This window comes from Chinchilla lanigera, unplaced genomic scaffold, assembly GCF_000276665.1.
Source record: "Chinchilla lanigera isolate Chin_1 unplaced genomic scaffold, ChiLan1.0 scaffold00044, whole genome shotgun sequence".
Taxonomy (NCBI): Eukaryota; Metazoa; Chordata; class Mammalia; order Rodentia; family Chinchillidae; genus Chinchilla; species Chinchilla lanigera.
The window spans coordinates 5,782,377-5,799,876 of NW_004955445.1; the positions used below are offsets into that span (position 1 = coordinate 5,782,377).

Below are 17,500 nucleotides of genomic sequence, written 5' to 3' on the forward strand. Positions count from 1 at the left end.
ACATACGTGTACTTTATCTTGTATGTAAGAAATGGTAATTTTTTTCTCTTAAAATAAAAAAAGTAGGTTGACCAGTTGTCCTGCCTTGTTCTAGCTGTTAGTGTTAGCTGAAGGTATGGGGTGGGGTGCAGAGAGAGTTTTTCAGGATGGGGAAAACACATTGCCAGGTAATAAGAATTCACTTTGGGATGAAATCAGGAATAGTTGCAGGGTGGTTGTAAGAATACAGAGGTACCTTTTTCTATAGAGTCCCATAACCCCAGTATAGACAAAATAAGAAGCAAAACACATAATGCATCTTCATGGTAATAAAACCATTGGACCTATTCATGTAATTATTCCATACAAATATCAAGGATGTAGCTGAGCAAAGGTGACATTTTATCATCTCAATTGATCCTTTAGGCTCACACAACGCAACTCATTTTATTCCGGTATGTATATTCTATGAACAGCAGTATTCCTGTTAGGTGTGTCTACAATTAGGCATCTATACAAAGAAGTACACAGTCATGCACTGCCAACCTGGGTGCCTGTATGTGGAACAAGTCAATGTACTTAGCATTTTTATGGGCATCTATGGATTTGGAGGTAGATTTGCATTGTAAGTATTCCAAGGGAGGACTAGGCTAGGGAAAATGATACAGATATATTTTTAAAAGATGCTTCCAGCTCACAAGGACTCAATTTTGAAGCCCACTCAAGCATTCTGCATGTACAAGCACTTTCTCTGGGCATAATTTAAGGACAGTTTGAAACTTTGGCCCAATTTGATCAAATATTGATAGATGGTCCAGTAAAAGTGGTATGGGGAGCAGCTACTTTACTGCACATTGACACTGTAAATTTGAAGAGACACTGTCAACCTGCTGAGTGCTGAAATTTACTTCCTAAAAGACAGATAAATCCACTGGCTAGCACTGAAGACCTGTGTTAAATATACATACTCATGTACCTTAGGTATGGTCCTCCATGATAAATTTCTCATAGAGTCTAGCTCTAGGAAATAGTTTGTCTTTCCTGATGAATGTGTCTGCTTTTGCGTTAAAGAGTAAGGGCTCCGTTACTCACCCTGTTTCTCTTTTTGCCTTTGCAGCCAGGAACCTCTAATCATTTTGTGCTCAGTTGAAATAGCTCTTCTCAGCTTAGTTTTTCTGGTGCACTTTCCCCTTCTACCCTTGACCTGCCCCTTCATCATAAGCCTCCTATTTTCTGCCAAGCTTATTTCCATGGTTCTATCTTATTTCTGTGTTTTATTGAAAGTCATGACAAGTTCCTGTGGAGGGGGAGAAAAATAATCTATGATTATACTCATTTTGCTTCTATTACTTGCCTGAAATATATATTTAAAAAATGACACTTAAACTCTACATCGCTGGAAGCTTGTGAACTACCATACAAAGTCAGTGTCCTGTTTTGTTAGATAGCTTTTACCTTCATTGTAAGGACACAGTCAGCTTACCCTGGCCTTAAAAAGAGGACAAGTAACTGGGCACATGGAGCATACCTTTAATCCCACCACTCCCGGAGGCTGAAGCAGGGGAATTACAAGTTTGAGCTCAGCCCAAGTACCGTAGTGAGACCTTGTCTCAAATTCAGCTGAACTGAACTGAACTGAACTGAACTAAACTGAACTGAACTAAAATAAAATAAAAAAGTAAAAAAGCCGGCAATATAGCTCAGTGTGAAGGCTTTGGGTTCAACCCCCAGTACAAAAACAAAAACAAAAATGGAGGGACAAGTCCCCACCAAAATTTGCCTGGGTTACTAATGATTTTCTGCTGACACTAGTAAAGGTCTTTCCTCCCTTAAACCTTGTTGAGTATTTACAAAATGGAAAATGGAAATGCATAATTCTCAGCAGAAGGTATTATTAAAAGAAATGATCCCTGCCCCATCGTGAGAGGGCTAGGTTTGGTTCTAACTAAACCAACCTGGCATTGTTAAGTAAGAGGAGCAGGGAAGAAGAAAGATGGTGACACCCAAAGATACTGTGGGTCAGCTGTTGCGACTTCACTTAAACCACCGGTTCTCACACTTGTACACCTTGGCACCCCTCCCTCCGCACAGGCTAGTTGACGCGGGGCTCCACTGCAGAGTAGGCCCCAAGGAGTGCTGTTGTTTAGACTTCTGCGCCCCGTCCCCCAGAAAGATGCGATCTGATCTGGCTCGGTGATTGTTTGAAAACACGTCTTTCCTTCTTTAGCCTGAGTGCTGTCCCCTAGCACTAGGGCGAGAAGAGAGAGGGATGGAAATGCATCCTCAGTAGCCTGGCTGCCTCTGGCATTTGTATGGGTTGCAGCAGCAGCAGCAGCAAATGTTCAAGTGCTGTGTATCAGCCACTCTGGCATTATTTCACAGAATCTCTAGATTATTCCATGAGGTAGGGATTAATATCATCCACCCACAACAGAAGAGGAAACTGAGGCCCCATGAGCTTTTTTTTTTTTTTTTCCCTGAAAGCTAGTCTGCCCAGTGCTGAAGTTCAGATCTGCTTCTAGAGCCCATAATCTGAACTACTAGACTGTGGCAATTTCTCTGGAGGAGAAAGCAGAAGCAGAAACCTCTACTACAAGAATCTTCACCTGGAAACGCAATACCACAGAGCGAGCTGGAGGCTGTCTCTGATCTTAGGACTTCAGTCACTCAGTGTTCAGAACAGATGTGCACCCCACTTAGCCCCACTGAGTCCTAGCAATTCTCCTAGGAAGCAAGGGGTGACTGGTCCAGTGGCCTAGGGAGGTAAGTGGCAGTTTGTCTAATTTGTGACCAGGATTTTAAGAGCTGGGACCTCTTCCCAGAGCCAACAGTAGTTACCAGAGCTAGTGGCTCCTGATCTTTTCATGAACAAGCAAACTCAAGGTGGTATTTCTTGAAGGCTGCATCCCCGATTGGAGTGTGAGCAGGGGGAATCCATGGCTGTCTAAGGAACACAGATGTGGACACCCCTTGTCTTGAAGGATGCTGCGAACTAGGCAGAGAAATGGTCATATAAAACTAAGAAAGAAAGAGGGAGTTAAAGGAAGGAGACTTCTGGTATGAAAAGTGAAAATGGGCCAAATGTATGAATAATAACAACAGGGATGATGATGGTGATAGAAAGAGAGAGACAGATCACCAGTGAGCCCTTCTTATTTACTTATGTTCTTGTTTTTGTAGTACATGTTTGCAATCAAAATGACTACAGTTATTGTAAGGAGTGTGGATACCTACAGAGCACATCTTAATTCCTTTTTTTTTTTTTTTTTGCCTCCTTCCCAAATACCTCTCTCCAATGTTTATTTATTTCCCTTCCCATTTGCAAAAGCTCTGTTTCCAACCCTATCTTCCATTCTCTCTTTTTCTAATCCCTTTTCCTTTCCTTCCTTCTCCCTCCTTCCATCTTCCATTCCCCTTCCCACTTGAAGATCTCTCCACTCCCTGTTATCTTTTATTTTATTAAAGTCATCATATTACACTGATATATGCACACCCATGTCTATAGCAGCACAATTTACAATAGCTCAATCTTGGAATCAGCCCATATGCCTATCAACAGATGAATGGATAAGGAAAATGTGATATTTATACCCAGTGGAATACTCTTCTGCCATCAACAAGGGGAAACTTGAGGTGTTTGTAGAGAAATGGATGCACCTTGAGACCATAATGTTAAGTGAAATAAATCAGACACACAAGTTTAAATATTACATGGTTTCTCTTATATGAGAAATCCAAAATATAAGTAAAAAACATTTCTGGACTGGAAAGGTACTGTGCTAATGCTTTGTGGACTCCTAGATTTATTTTCTTTTCCAGAAAATCCTGTGAACAGGTTGAAATAGCATCCTTGTGTCACAAGGAGAATGGAGCCTCAGAGGAAGTGAGTCACTTGTCCAAGGGGATGTGATTATTACATGGTGGAATATGGGAAGGAAGGGTCCTGTGGGCTACATGATGTGAGCTCACCATAGAGGGAGCAGTGTCACAGGTATTGCCTCTGGATAGTTTATAACAAGTCTGTTCCTACCCACTAATATCATTCCCATTTCTCAGTAGCACTTGTAGCTCATCCCCTCTCCTCAGCCACAGAACCCCGGAAGTTTGAGTCTTGGCCTGGCCACCATATTGGAAGTGATAAACCCCAATGGCAAGAGCTCTGGCCAACTGTCCCCATATGGGACAGAATCTACAGGGATTTCAAACAGAATTTTTAACAAGGACTTCAAACCAGATTTGGGTGTGAAATATCTAAAGTTTCCTTTAAAAGAGAAAAGGCAATAAACATTTATGTTAAACACTGTGTGAGCCAAACAAAGCAAATCTGTGCATCTCTTTTGAAGAGCAAGCATGCTTGGCTCCAGCCCTCTAACCCATGTGCTGAGAGCCCTGAAAAAGTACTGCAAATTGTGCCCTTAATTCACCAGAATAGAGAACTGGCCCTCCCCTCCTACGCCTTTTTCTCCCAATGTTTAGATTTGTAGAAAGAAAGTCTGGGAGGAGAAAAGTACTTTACATAAGGAATCAAATATTGAACAAATGAGAGAAGAGAATAAATCTGTTTGAAAATAGTCTTCCAGCACTAATGACTAGGGTCTAAAAATAATCCGAACATTTTTAAATTGGAGGAATACCCAGAAAAATAAATTGAAAGATAAATTGGGGAAGACGTTTTTAACAAGGTGAAACAAAATAGGATCTCGGTATGGATCTGAGAACCTGAGAAGTGTATCCCAAATCGAGCCTTTTCGGTATCTCTACGGCATGCAAAATGAAGCCAGAAAAGCGGGCTGGAGAATGTAGTACAACAGCGACAGCGTGTGTAAGGGAAACGCTGCATAAGGAAAGATGTGTGAAAGTTCGGTGAGACTTTTAGGTCACCTGATTTAAAGGCCTGGGTAGGCTGTGCAGGGACAAAGTCATCTCTTTCAAGGTGACATGGATATTAACAGCAGCTCTAAGATGCTAAAGCTCCCCAGAGGCAGGATCGTGTTTCCTGGTACCTGCTTGGAGTGGCGGTTCACTGGACACCCTCCTATTCCTTTCTCCTCTTCTTCCCATCAGCCCCTGGTTTCCATGAGAAACTGCAGGACAATACGAACCCAGGCCTCACTTCCAGGACCAGCTGTGGAATGGGTGGTCTCAGCTAAGCCAATCAGCTCATTTCCCACCCCTGAAAACCGAGACTGGTTTGGGAGCTTGGCAAAGAATGTAAGTGGCATAGCTCTTGTGATTATTCACGCAATTATTAGGAAAATTGGAAATTGACATGATGTCTTTCTTGTTGAATGTGAATGTGGAAGGTCTTCTAGTCACAATCTGGAGCCCACAAAGTCGGCTTAGCGGACAGAAGTCTTACTCTTGGTGACAGTATTCAGACGCAGTAGGAATCACCTTGGAGCTCTTAAGTTACACAAGTGAATAAATTCCCTTTCAGTGAGTGTGACTATGATATTCCACTTATTTGCAGCAGTCTTCTATTCATGCAGTGCTTGCCTCATTGGATTACAGACTTCCCAAAATCAAGGTTCATAATTTTATTTTCAAAAAAATCTACTTTGGCCAGAAACTGGCCATATCAAGATCAACAGAACCAAATTAGTAAAATATCAAGATTAATAAAAGTCCTTAGGGATCCATAATCCAACAGGGGAAAACAGATGTGTTTGATAACTACTCTACGATTGGTTCTGAACTATTCAAGTTGCCAATAGGGCACAGCAGAGAAGTTTCTTAATGGTTGTGGTGGAGATGAGATGAAAGGAAGGTGATAAAAACTTCTCAAAGCAGATTACTGGTTTTTTTTTATTTTTTTTTATTTTTTTGGGTTTTGGTTTTTCTCCGGTACCAGGAACCGAACTCACGACCTTGCGCTTGCCAGGCAGGCGCTTTTGCAACTGAGCTAAATCCCCAGCCCCTGATTACTGGTTTTAGTAACTGATTCATTACATGATCAGGCTCAGCATCTTCAAATCCCTATCAATTGCTGGACTTTCACATTTCCCCCCAAACCTATGTATGACTCTATTTTGTTCACTTAATTTTAAAAGTTAACCACTTTGAGACTTAAATATTTAGCAAAGCCTCAATTTAAGCCATAATATTATCAGATTATGGTTTTTGCCATGTCAGATATCTTTTTCAAATATACATCGGAAGGAATGTGTAATTATTGAAGACAGAAATGTTGGTCCAAATTGTACCTGAAGCCACACTGGGAGCCACCAGCATTGCCTCTACTCCACTGGGAGAGACCCCTGCTATGGTTCTACCATGTCCCTCAAAAGTTAACATGTTGGAGACTTAATCCTCAAATTCGTGTTAACAGTATTTAGTCGCAAGACCTTTGGGAGGTTATTGGGGTTAGATGAGGTCATGGTGATGTGGCGCCCAGGGTGGCATTAGTTGCTTTTTAAGAAGAGAAAAAGAAACCCCAGCTGGCATACTTGCTTTGTCTCACCATGTGATCCCCTCCGCCATGTTATGATGCAATATTGGGGCCACACCAGAACCAGGCAGATGCTGTCGATAGTTCTAGAACTGCAGAAATAAGTCTCTGTTCTTTATAAATTACCTGGATTTGGGTAATCTGTTATAGCTACAGAAAGTGGTCTAAAAAAATGCTACAGAGAAAGACTCGGAGATTTATTTCATTATGACAAGTGGATTCCATTGTTAACCATGGGCAGCAGAGTTAAGCAAATTAGAGTTCAAGCAACCAGTTCTGTGACTTACTAGGTATGACATTGGGACATTATTACGAAATTCTCTGTGGCTCATTTCAGAAGTGGGGTTTCCTGTGTACTCTGTACCACAGAGCTGTTGTGAAAATTCCACAAGATCATACACATAACACAATCAGCATTGACCCCGGCACTCAGTCAGACCTTGATAATGCAAGGGGGGTGTTCTTTAACTGCATAGAGCACAGGCACTAGGGGAATAAGCTGAGGTGCTCACTGTCATTTCAGTTCTCCTTGGTCAAGTCCAAGGCAGAAAGCAACTTCCACTTCTCCTTAGACATTAGTGAAACTGATGAGCAGAGTCTATCTCCAACTTACAGTTGATGCATAGCATGAGTTCTAAGCATAAGTAGCATGAATTCACTGTGACTAGAAAGAAGCCTATATATTATTTAGGGTCAGCTTCCTGCATGTGATTCTGTGAAGTGACCACTACCCTCAACTCTTCTTTGACACAGCATGAGCTGCGCTACGCTCAGTTACTAGGGGCCCTGTTATTGTTACAGCAGCACGGCTTAGCTGATACTGTCTGATATTGGTATATAAAGTGATAAATGGCCCTTTCTACTTAGTATCTTATTTCCACTTTTTGATATCAGAGTCTTTCACAAAATTTTGGACACCATAAAGAGGGAAACTTCTTCTGGGGGGTCAGGAATGCTCCTGCTGGGGCAAGAGTGGGTCACATGGTAAAAGGAAGCCTGCATAGAGGGTGGTGGGGGAAGGCCAGGGTTCTGTTCAGTCTGATTGCTTTAGCTCCACTAATCAATTAACATTCAGTTAATAATCCTTTTCAAATGACTCATTCTCACCAATTAAAGGCTGATTTGTTGCTAACTGCACCAGCTTGTGGTGAAGCTACCTTGTGCTTCCGAGGAAGAAGCCAGCCCAGTGGTGGCTGCTGTAATGCAACGTGAGGGAAGCACTGGGCTCCTCTGGACGGTGACAAAAGCCAGCGGAGAGGAGTTGGGGGAGGAGAGACCGAGGCAGTGCAGCCTGAGCGAGTGAATTGGAAAACGAGTCATTCCTCTGGCTGAGCAAATGATTCTTCATCAGGTAGCAGACTATTAAGCACACCTAGATAATAAACGGATGATTTTTGCAGTCATTCTCCGGGATCCTCATATTTTCCATTTTTAAAATTCCATGTTACTTTTAGAGGATTCGTCCATTATGGTGATTTACATCGCTGAGCAGAGACAATGATGCCCTTTAATGTCAGAGGCAGAGTGTGATTATTTATCATTCAATCAGGGTTTTCAGTATGTTTCATAAAAAATCCTTCCATTTCTTGCAAAAGTCTTTGCAAAAATCCTCTTGTTATGACACGGAAGGGGGCTGTCCCTATCCCAAATGCCCCAACATGAGGACAGCATGCAATTGACAGCATCCTCAAGAATAGAGGTGAAAGAAGTACCCCCACACCGATTCTCACTCCCTCACTCTCCTGGCAGCACCATCGCTGGGAAGCTCACAGTATCGTGTCACTAGATAATGTCTAATGGAATGGCTTGAACTCGGGTTCTTTTTATTCGAAAACAAGATCCTCTTCTCATACTTCCCTCGTGTGCTCCTAACCCAGCACTATTTATCCAGGTCACCGCCATTTGCTAAGGGAGTAAGGGTGCTCTGTGCATTCACAGGAACAAGACGGGAGAGGGCCCTGGGACCTCATGCATCTTAGCCCTGGGGCTCTCAATCTGTGGTGGTGGCAACATTGCTACCCCTCTGCCGTGGGGTCCGGGCAATGGGAGGAACCAGAAAACAGCAGGAGCAGAGTGGGAGGATGGAGTGGGGCCAGCTGTCCAACAAGGGAAAGACAGAGTGACCTCTGCGCAGTGTGGAGGAGGGCAGGAGGGAGGCATGTGGGTGCTGCAGAGGCGGGAAGGCTGTGGAGCTCAGGCTGTAAGCACCTGGAGGGAAGCTACTGAAAGTGAGCTTTGCTTGTTTGCTTGTTTTTGAGACTATGTCTTGCTAGTTGCCCAGATTAGCCTTGAACTCAACAATCCTCCTGCCTCAGTTTTCTGAGTGGCTGGGGTTACAGGCATGCGCCACGGTGCTCAGCTGATCACTGGGAGTTTTAAACACAGGTGTGACTTTACACAATGAGTCCATTCGTTCCCCACAGTGGGGCAGACAGCCGGTTCTGTGCAAAGCAGTGCTCGGGGGAGTGCAGGTGGAGGGGAAAAGGGGAGCAGGATTTGGTGAGATACAGAAACAATCAGGTCCCTGTGCCTGACCTCGAGCGTTCCAGACTACCTGCTACTGGAAGACACTCATCTGCAGGCTAAAGAAGGCTATTGTGCTACTGTAGAGATAGATGCAATGCGTGGGGTACACTGCTTGCAATGAGAGTGGAAGGAGAAGTTCGGGGAGGCTGTGAGGACACGGGAGGGATGAACTTGAGGTGAGGCACAGTGCGATTCCTGGATAACCCACGAGCCAGAGGAGTCTGGGTGCCTCAGGTCACCACTGTGTCCTCAGATCCCAACACAGTTCTCGGTTCATAATGAAGGCTTAACCAGTGGGTGGCAAGTGAATAAATTTCCCCACATTCTCTGTGTATACCGTGCTCCACCAACCACTTAGCATGATGCTAGGGACGGACTGGTGCCCCACCCGGCCCCATTCCTGTGCTGAAGCTCTAACCCTCTAATGTGATGGTGAGGGCATTTGGGGTGGGGCTTTTGGGAGGTGATTAGTCACACGAGTGGTGCCCTCATGATGGAGTGCATTTATAAGTGGGGGCACCGAAAGGTGTTTCTTCTCCCCCTCCTCCCTTTCCTCCTTGCACCTTCCTTGCACCTTCCCTCTGTCTCTCAGGTGAGGACACAGCAAGAAAAGCGCTCCTCTGCAAGTCAGCAAAGAGCTCTCACTGGAGATACAACCGCAATGGAACCCTGACCTTGGCCATTTCACCCTGTGGAATGGTGAACAGTCAGTGCCTGCAGCTTCAGTCCCAGCGTAGAGATTGTGTTACTACAGGCTGGGCTGTGCAGTACCTGTCACCTTACTCAGCGAATTTTCAGAACATCCCGGAGAGGTGGGAAATCAAAGTCGTCTCCAGGGCAGCAGGGACTGTGTTCTTTTGTTTTATTCTTTTCTCCTCGGTGGATTCAACCCTGCCTGGCACATAGTAGATAGGCAGTAAGTACTGTTTGAATGAGTAAATCAATGAGCCTGAATGCAAAGAGAAGAAATATGTTTTGTTGTTGTTGTTGTTATTCTTGTTATTCCGTAGTCAAGGGGAAGCCATCATTGATAATGACATACATTTAATTATTTTTTATATACCATGACTGATCACACTTACTGTTTACCATTGTGCTGGATTTGGGGGAATCTTACAGTGAACAAAAGTGACATAGCCCTACTTGTCTATAACCATAAGGACAACATTAATGATTCCACAAACAGTTATGTCAAATAGTGCCCAGTGTTGTCGTGGTGAAGTTCAGAGCCTGTGAGAATGGATCTTACGTGGTCTGGAGGACACAAATGACACTAGTGAAATTTGCTAAGTTAATATAAATTGAGGGTTCCTTCCTGCTCATACAGAAAGCTGCTGACCATCCCGGACGGTGTCATTTCAGATATCTGAGTCCCTTTTCTCTACATAGTTCCTCTTCATACACCTGGTCTCTTTGCTTTTCTACGATAAAAGTTCTTCAGTTCGAAAACCATGGAGGACAAAGAGGAACATGAGTGTTTCATTCTGGACACAGCTGACTTTCACAAGAGCGCAGAGGCCAGTGGGAAGTTTCTATTTCTTTTGGGCAATCAAACCTTTCTGAGAGTAGGTGATGCCAAAGAGAGAGACACAAATGCCTGACCTGTCTGAGCTTTTGGTACCATGCTCACAAAATCTGAAGGCTCTCTGAAAACTATTTTCTCCCCAGTCAGGCCCAATCAGGGAAAACAAAAAGGAAATATTATGGATCTTTCCTCAAGTAAAATGTGTTTTCCTCTAAGCCTTAATGTTTATTCTAAGGTTATAAAGGGATAGCAACCACTCGTGGTATTTATTGTAATATCTTTATTTGGCAAAATAAAAGAGAGAGCAACCTGGAATTCATTTCTCCAACACTTTGCTGTGTTTTAAAACCCTGAAATTCAGGAGCCAGGGCTTTGGAGAAGAGCGGTCTGAGAAGAACTGGGAGGCAGGGATGGAAGGAGGAGTGGGCAAAGGCAGTCCTGCGTGAGAAGAGAAAGAGTCTTCCCAAGTACGCATGTGTGTGTGCATGTGCATATACACGGGTATGCCGTGTGTGTGTGTGTGTGTGTGTGCATGTATGTGCGCGTGTGTGCTCTAAAGTGGCCCAGCTGTTGGACAGCCTGGGGGAGCAGTACCAGATCCCCGATTCTCTGCCTTCAGTGTGTCTCTGGGTGGCATGGGATCTTACTGAAATGATAACTGGTTCCTCAGAGTTGGGAGTGGCCTGAGATTCTGCATGTCTAACAAAGCCAGGTGAAACTGCTACTGCTGAGGCCCACATTCCACACAGCAAGGAGTCAGAGGACAGCTAGGAGCAATGGGCTGAAGATGATGACTGATCGGTGGCTTACAGAAGAGGGAGAGAGGATGAGAATAGAATGTGGTCAGACAAACTGACCTTAAGGTGCCTCCTGGATGCCACAGTGACCCCCAAGGAACTAGGACACGAGCCTGCTGGACAGTCCTGGACAGCACTGACTCACTCCGGGGCTGCTCTGCATCACGGCGCAAATCCACAGGTGGAGGTTTTCTGAACAGCTGTGGGCGCAGCGTCCTGGCTAGGAGCCTGGCGTGGCACAGCTGTCTTGGGAGACTCCAGCTGCGTGGCTGCCCAGCTGCAGACCTTGTTCCTCAGCCTCTTTGTGCCTCCTCGTGTCTCCCCATCTGGGAAGTGACAGGAATTGCGTCTCTCTTGTAACTTCCTGTAAGGTGCACAGGTCCCTGCCAGGCCCAGAATTTAGTAGGCCTTTTGGGAAAGTTGACAGGAACTGACCCTGCAGAGTAAGGCAGAGAGGCCAAGCCATCTGGGTTTTGTCCAAAAGGTCCAGCTGTAGGAGGCAGCTGTGGGGTTATTCGGTATTCCCAGGAGAAAGAAAACAGCTACAACTCACTATGGGGAAATTGCTGATCAATTCTAGTTTTCTTCCATGTACAAATGAAATATGTGGTCATTCAATCATGAAACAAATATTTCTTGAGATCCTACTATATTCTTTATATTAGTTTTCTATGTGTTTTCGAGTGCTTTTTGATCTAAAAATTTATTTTCAGCTGTGTATTTTGTTGATACACCTTCCCTGGTACAGTACAGTACTATGTTGCTAGTTTTGGATTATTAGAATTATATAGCACAAACTTAGGCCCTGACTATTTTTGTCAATAATATAGTCACACTGGGTTAGATGAATGAGCACAGTTGGCCCTAATTTATTTAAAAACATTGGGTTTATTTATCTGGCTACAGTCTCACTGGAAATAAAGGTATTCCATAAAAAGTGTTTGATATTTAAAAGTGAGATTTTCGCGAAAAGCTGGGATATTTGAATTTAGAGCTGAATGAGGATGCCCAGGATATGATTTGTCATTCCCAAGATGCAACAGCATCCAGCAGGTACCTTGTTTGAGATGTTCATGCAGAATCACTAGAAACATAGCAAAGAGATTATTACAGCTAAAAGTGTGCCACAGCAAAGATCAGGCCATACTCCATCAATGTATTTATGAGCAACATCAAAAGACATTAATAAAGGAAGCTATTCAACAAAACCTGATCAAATATGGTATTCACTTTTTATTTTATTAGTATTGTTTGTAAATATTTCTGTTTAAATGGTTAGATTTGATTAAGTTGTAAATGTGACTGGGTTGTGTGTGTGTGTGTGTGTGTGTGTGTGTGTGTGTCTAAGTGACTGTACAGACACAGTGTAAGGGGAAAAAAGCCACACTACAAAATAACATTTTTCTAGAGGGGAAATAACTAGCTTAAGCTTTCAGTTGGTTGGAAAATAAAACTAATAAAATTGGAAGGTTATCATTAGTGACAATTTGGGGGAAATCTTTCACTTTTCAGGTTTGTCACTCCTAAAAAACATTCTAGGTCTTCAACTTACAAAGCAATAAAGTCATTTCTTTCTACATACGCCACATCGGTGGTTAATTTGCTTTGTTATTTTAATAATCACTGCAGTAGTAAAGCTGTCATTTTCCCTCTTGTGACATGTGTCTTGGTTTGTCAGTACTCTGCACATCAGCATTTTGCTCTGTTTTGTTTTGCTTCCAACCCAGCCGGCCAGGCCAAAGATTCCACTGGTCTCCCTCCTAAAGGTTGGAGGCCGGGCACACACAGAGTTTCAGTAGAGGAGCTTTCAGCCAGATGGTGTTACCATTGGGCGGGATGGTCACATTTTCCACTGGGAGTGGGCAGGCAGGCTTTTTTCTTTTTTTGCTATGCTTCCTCTAGAAGTGTGTGTTTTTAGAGGTGGACGATGGCGAGGGTAGGATTTTGCTGATCAAGTCAAAATGGGAAAATCCTCAATGATCAAACTTTTTTCATAGTGCCACACAATGCCATGCAATGTGGTAGATGCAGAGGGAGGCTCTCAGACTCCCACGTACAATCACACCCCTTCTGTTCTGGCTAGGAATCGGGATTCTCAGGGCCCACTTGGGACGGTGGTATCTGGGCGTGGCAACCAGTGTTGAACAACTTGGCTTGTGGATAAAGGAGTAGAGGGGTCAGCAAGTCCTGATTAGGATGAGGAGAGAACATGGGGCGGGAGGCAGAGCGTGGAGTCCTGAGAGAGCGCCTTCTGTTTGCTCTAGGAGGCCAAGAGGACCAACAAGGGTGCTGATGCTGTTGGGGACACAGTTCGCATCCTCCTGAAGGTCCGAGGTGCCACGAACCCCAGCGAAGTGAAACAAACCAGATTTCTCTGAATTCCTAGTACAGGTCTCTTTTAGAGAATTTTGTGCAAAAGGAATTCTAGTCCCTTTTCTCAGTGGATGGAGACAATCAGGCATCTTTGGAAGTTAGTCCACGGCCTGCTGTTTGTCATACGCAGACATCTGCCTTCAATAGGACATCTGAAAGCCTGAGTTTGGACAGAAGGATTTTGTCTGGGAAACACTCTTCCCTCCGCTTGTCCTACACTTTTGAATTAAAAATAATACGGTAAGTTTACGTAGCTGTTTTTCTCTTTATTTTTAAAACTTGAAACCATTGACTAACGTGGCCCTACTGTTCTCCTAAAAGCATTCAAATTCCTTCTGATTCTATCAGTCACTCCTTTGAGTTAAAACTCCCCCACTAAGCTCCGCTTTACAGATTCGTTTTGCGAATGCCTTCAGTATCAAGTGACAATTTCCCTTTTTGAAAATGAGGAGGCCGTTCAGAACCCTTTCTTCATTTTTTCTTTTTGCCAAGAACATCCAAGTCCCAAAGTCCCCCTGCTGAGTCCCAGGGAAACAACGCTTCCCCAGCTCGGAAGCCATCGTAAGCCTATCAGACACCTCCTCCCACAAACCTCATTCAACCAGGGGAATTTTCTATTTGCCCAGGACAAGTGAGCAATTCATTATTTCAATAACTGCCCTGCCCATGTCATTCCTGAAGAATAAGCCATTTATTAACCACGGGCCTAAATTCAAGTGACACCCAACCCCCAATCACTCAATTAACTGTGTTCTCAAGCTGCCCCTACCTTACCTCTCTCTACCCATATTCTTTCTCTCTGTATATTTTGCTCATAAAGAGTAAACACATTGTCCATATGATTAAGAAAACCGTGCTCCAAACTCTATACCGTGCATTCATCCTCAATTCCATATCAACGCCAGCTAGATATGGGTTTAAGTTAATCTTTTTAGCCTTGAATATTAGTATTAACTTCCACACTGTTCAGCAGAATTGGTTCCCTGGCGTAAGACACAAAATACTTTCTTCTTTACGGAACCTTGAGAAGGGAGAGACTCACACAGATTATCGGTAATCATATAAATTAGTGTTGTGAACTGGAGATAGAAATACAGCCAGTGAACTGACAGTATTGTGTTATTTTATTATTTCTTAATTATTTCCATTTGTCCTTCTCCAGATCTAATTTGGATTCTAGTCATTAACCATTGTTATGCTCACGTCACACTGCAAATTTTCCACTGGATATTGGATACGCCATTTGTGTGTGTAAAGATACACACACTTATACAGCAAGATGCACACACACTACTGACACACAAGAAGATACATCCACATTACACACACACACACACACACACATTTCATTTCCTTGGATGACCCTATAATACCCCTCTATGCTTGAATGCATTCTCCAGGATGCTAACTAGTCTATGCAAATATCACCAAGAAATTATTTTATAAAGTATCTATTTTTGTCACTTCCTGTCTTTCACTTTCAAAGACCTAGACTTGTGCTACACTACTCTTTTAATAACACATTATAGGCTGGACGTGGTGGCGCACACCATAATCCCAGCACTTGGGAGGCTGAGAAGGGAGAATTGCCTCAGTGTTGAGGCCAGCCTGAGCTACACAAGCGAGTTCAAGCCTAACTTGTACCACATGGCGAGAACTTGTCTCAAAAACAAAATAAAACAAAACAAATACCTCATTATATTTTACTTATTATCTAACAAGTATTTTTAAAACAAAACAAGACTAAAATGTCCTAGAGGCCCAGCCTGACCCCTTAACCTCTCCCCAACCATCTTTCCCTTTCTTATGTTACCTAACCATGCAAGCACCGTGCTCTCTCCTGCCACAGGGTCTTTGCACCTGACAACTTTCCCACCAGGAGTTCCTTGCTTCTGCCATGTTTCTTCAACTTGGTTAAGTCCTGGTTGTCCCTCAGGTGTCAAAGGAGGGTTAAAGCCCTCATCCTTGGGGAAACCCATTTCTGCACTATGAACGAGGACTGTCTGACACTCTAGTAGCCTTCACTCTTATGCTGCCAACTACAATGGCCATTAAAAATTGCTGAGTAATTACACACTGTGCGTGCCACAGAGGCACTAGGTATCAGCTTTGTATTTAAGGTACTTTTAATACCTGCACATAGCAAGGACACAAATATTTCTTCAATGAAATAAGGAACAACATTTCACAAATAAGTTTATCTGCAAAGTGAGTTTGTCTGGGTGTTCATTCTCCCCTCCACCACCTTTTCCAACTTACACTCAATAGACTCAGAAATATCCTGTTTTTCTTTTTAATTCATGTTGGGGCCCAAACCAAATAAAATGTAACATGCTACCCCGCCACCCAGAAGAATTAGAATAATGTTATGCAGAGATCTGTACCAAAGAGACCAATAAGAAAGAATGGGGAACGAAAAGCTGCCTCTAGCTCTACTTCGAGATCTTAACACGGAGTTCACCACCTGAACTCAAGACCAAGGATGTTTCACTTAATTTGTACTGCTTTAAAAATTGACTCTGAAATTTAGACTTGTGAATCTCTTGAAAAACTGGGAGGTCTGACCATGCGGACAGCGCGTCCCTGCACGGTGACTTCAGGCTGCACAGCAGGGGTGTCATCTGCAGTCTCCACCTCCCCCTGTTGTGGAGCCCTCAGTCTGCTGTGATCGTCTCCTTTCTTGCCTGCCCCTGTGGGTGAGTCAGCTTGTGTTTCTGTTGCGAATTCCTCAACAGTACATGGAGAATTCCTTTCGAATAACTACCATGAAGTCTATATCTTTTCTTCATTTCTTTTCAGACACAAATACTTAATGGTGGTCATGGTGGGGGGGGGGAATTATTTACCTTTTTTTTTTTTTACTGTTGAACGAATGCTATTGCAACTGTGCTATGAATTATAGTTTGGATGAAACTATTTTTGCCCCAACATGCGTTAAGTAAATTGCTGGGAGTCTTCTGTGATTAGATCAACTGACGCACGTGTTAGAACACTGAACCTCGGGTACCATATTTTTTATAGATGCAAACCTTCAAACAGGCATTCAAATGAATTGAGTGGCAAGTGAGCTGGTTGTAAGTTAAGCAGTTTGAATGCAATTGTGTATATGTGTGTCTTGCAAAAAAAAAAAGAAAGAAAGAAAAGGAATCAGGGATCACTCAACTATTAAATACTTTCCTTCTCACCCTTCCCTGAGTTAAACCCAGTGCCTCCCCAGCTGAGATTCCTCTCTTGAGTACATTTTTTGGATACACTGGAAAGACAGGTAAAACACCATTAATCTGATGGGCTTGTCCAATCTTAAGTTTCACAAAGTACTCAAAAACCCAAAGTAAGAAAACTATCAAATATAACCTCTAGAGGAAAAGTAACCTAACCACAGAAAGAGCAAAAATAAATCAGACAACTAAGGGCTTGGAAAGAGGGATCATGTCTCTCCAGATTTCTTCTTCTCTAGATCTGTCTGTACAATAACTCCAGAAATTTAGCATCAAGTACCTCTCTGGGCCTTGCACAGCGTGGATTAAGAATAATCCCAGGGTGAATTTACCCACCTTCTCATCACCACAGGAGATAGGATTGCTGCAGGCAAGATCTGCAAAGTCCCTAAAATTTCCTGTAGAGGGAACCTACCATGTGTCTACTGTAAGGATGGCAGCTTTAAGGCCTTAGGTGCTGTACTTCCTGTGACTGCAGGTGACAATCGGAAGAGTTGAGATGGCAGGACATCTAGATGTCTTCTTCTGCTTTAACTGTTTACATCCCTAAACGGTTTTGCTCACATGGGGTTTCATACCGTACAGATACGAGCAGAGGTTGGAGGTTCAGAATAACTCCTGATTCTGCCGCTTG

General features: G+C 43.3%; 1 protein-coding gene across 1 annotated transcript in view; it reads right to left on the minus strand.

Annotated features, from left to right (window-relative positions):
• The window catches only part of Tshz2 (teashirt zinc finger homeobox 2), a 259,142-nt gene that overhangs the window by 210,790 nt on the left and 30,852 nt on the right, over positions 1–17,500 (minus strand). The window lies entirely within an intron of this gene.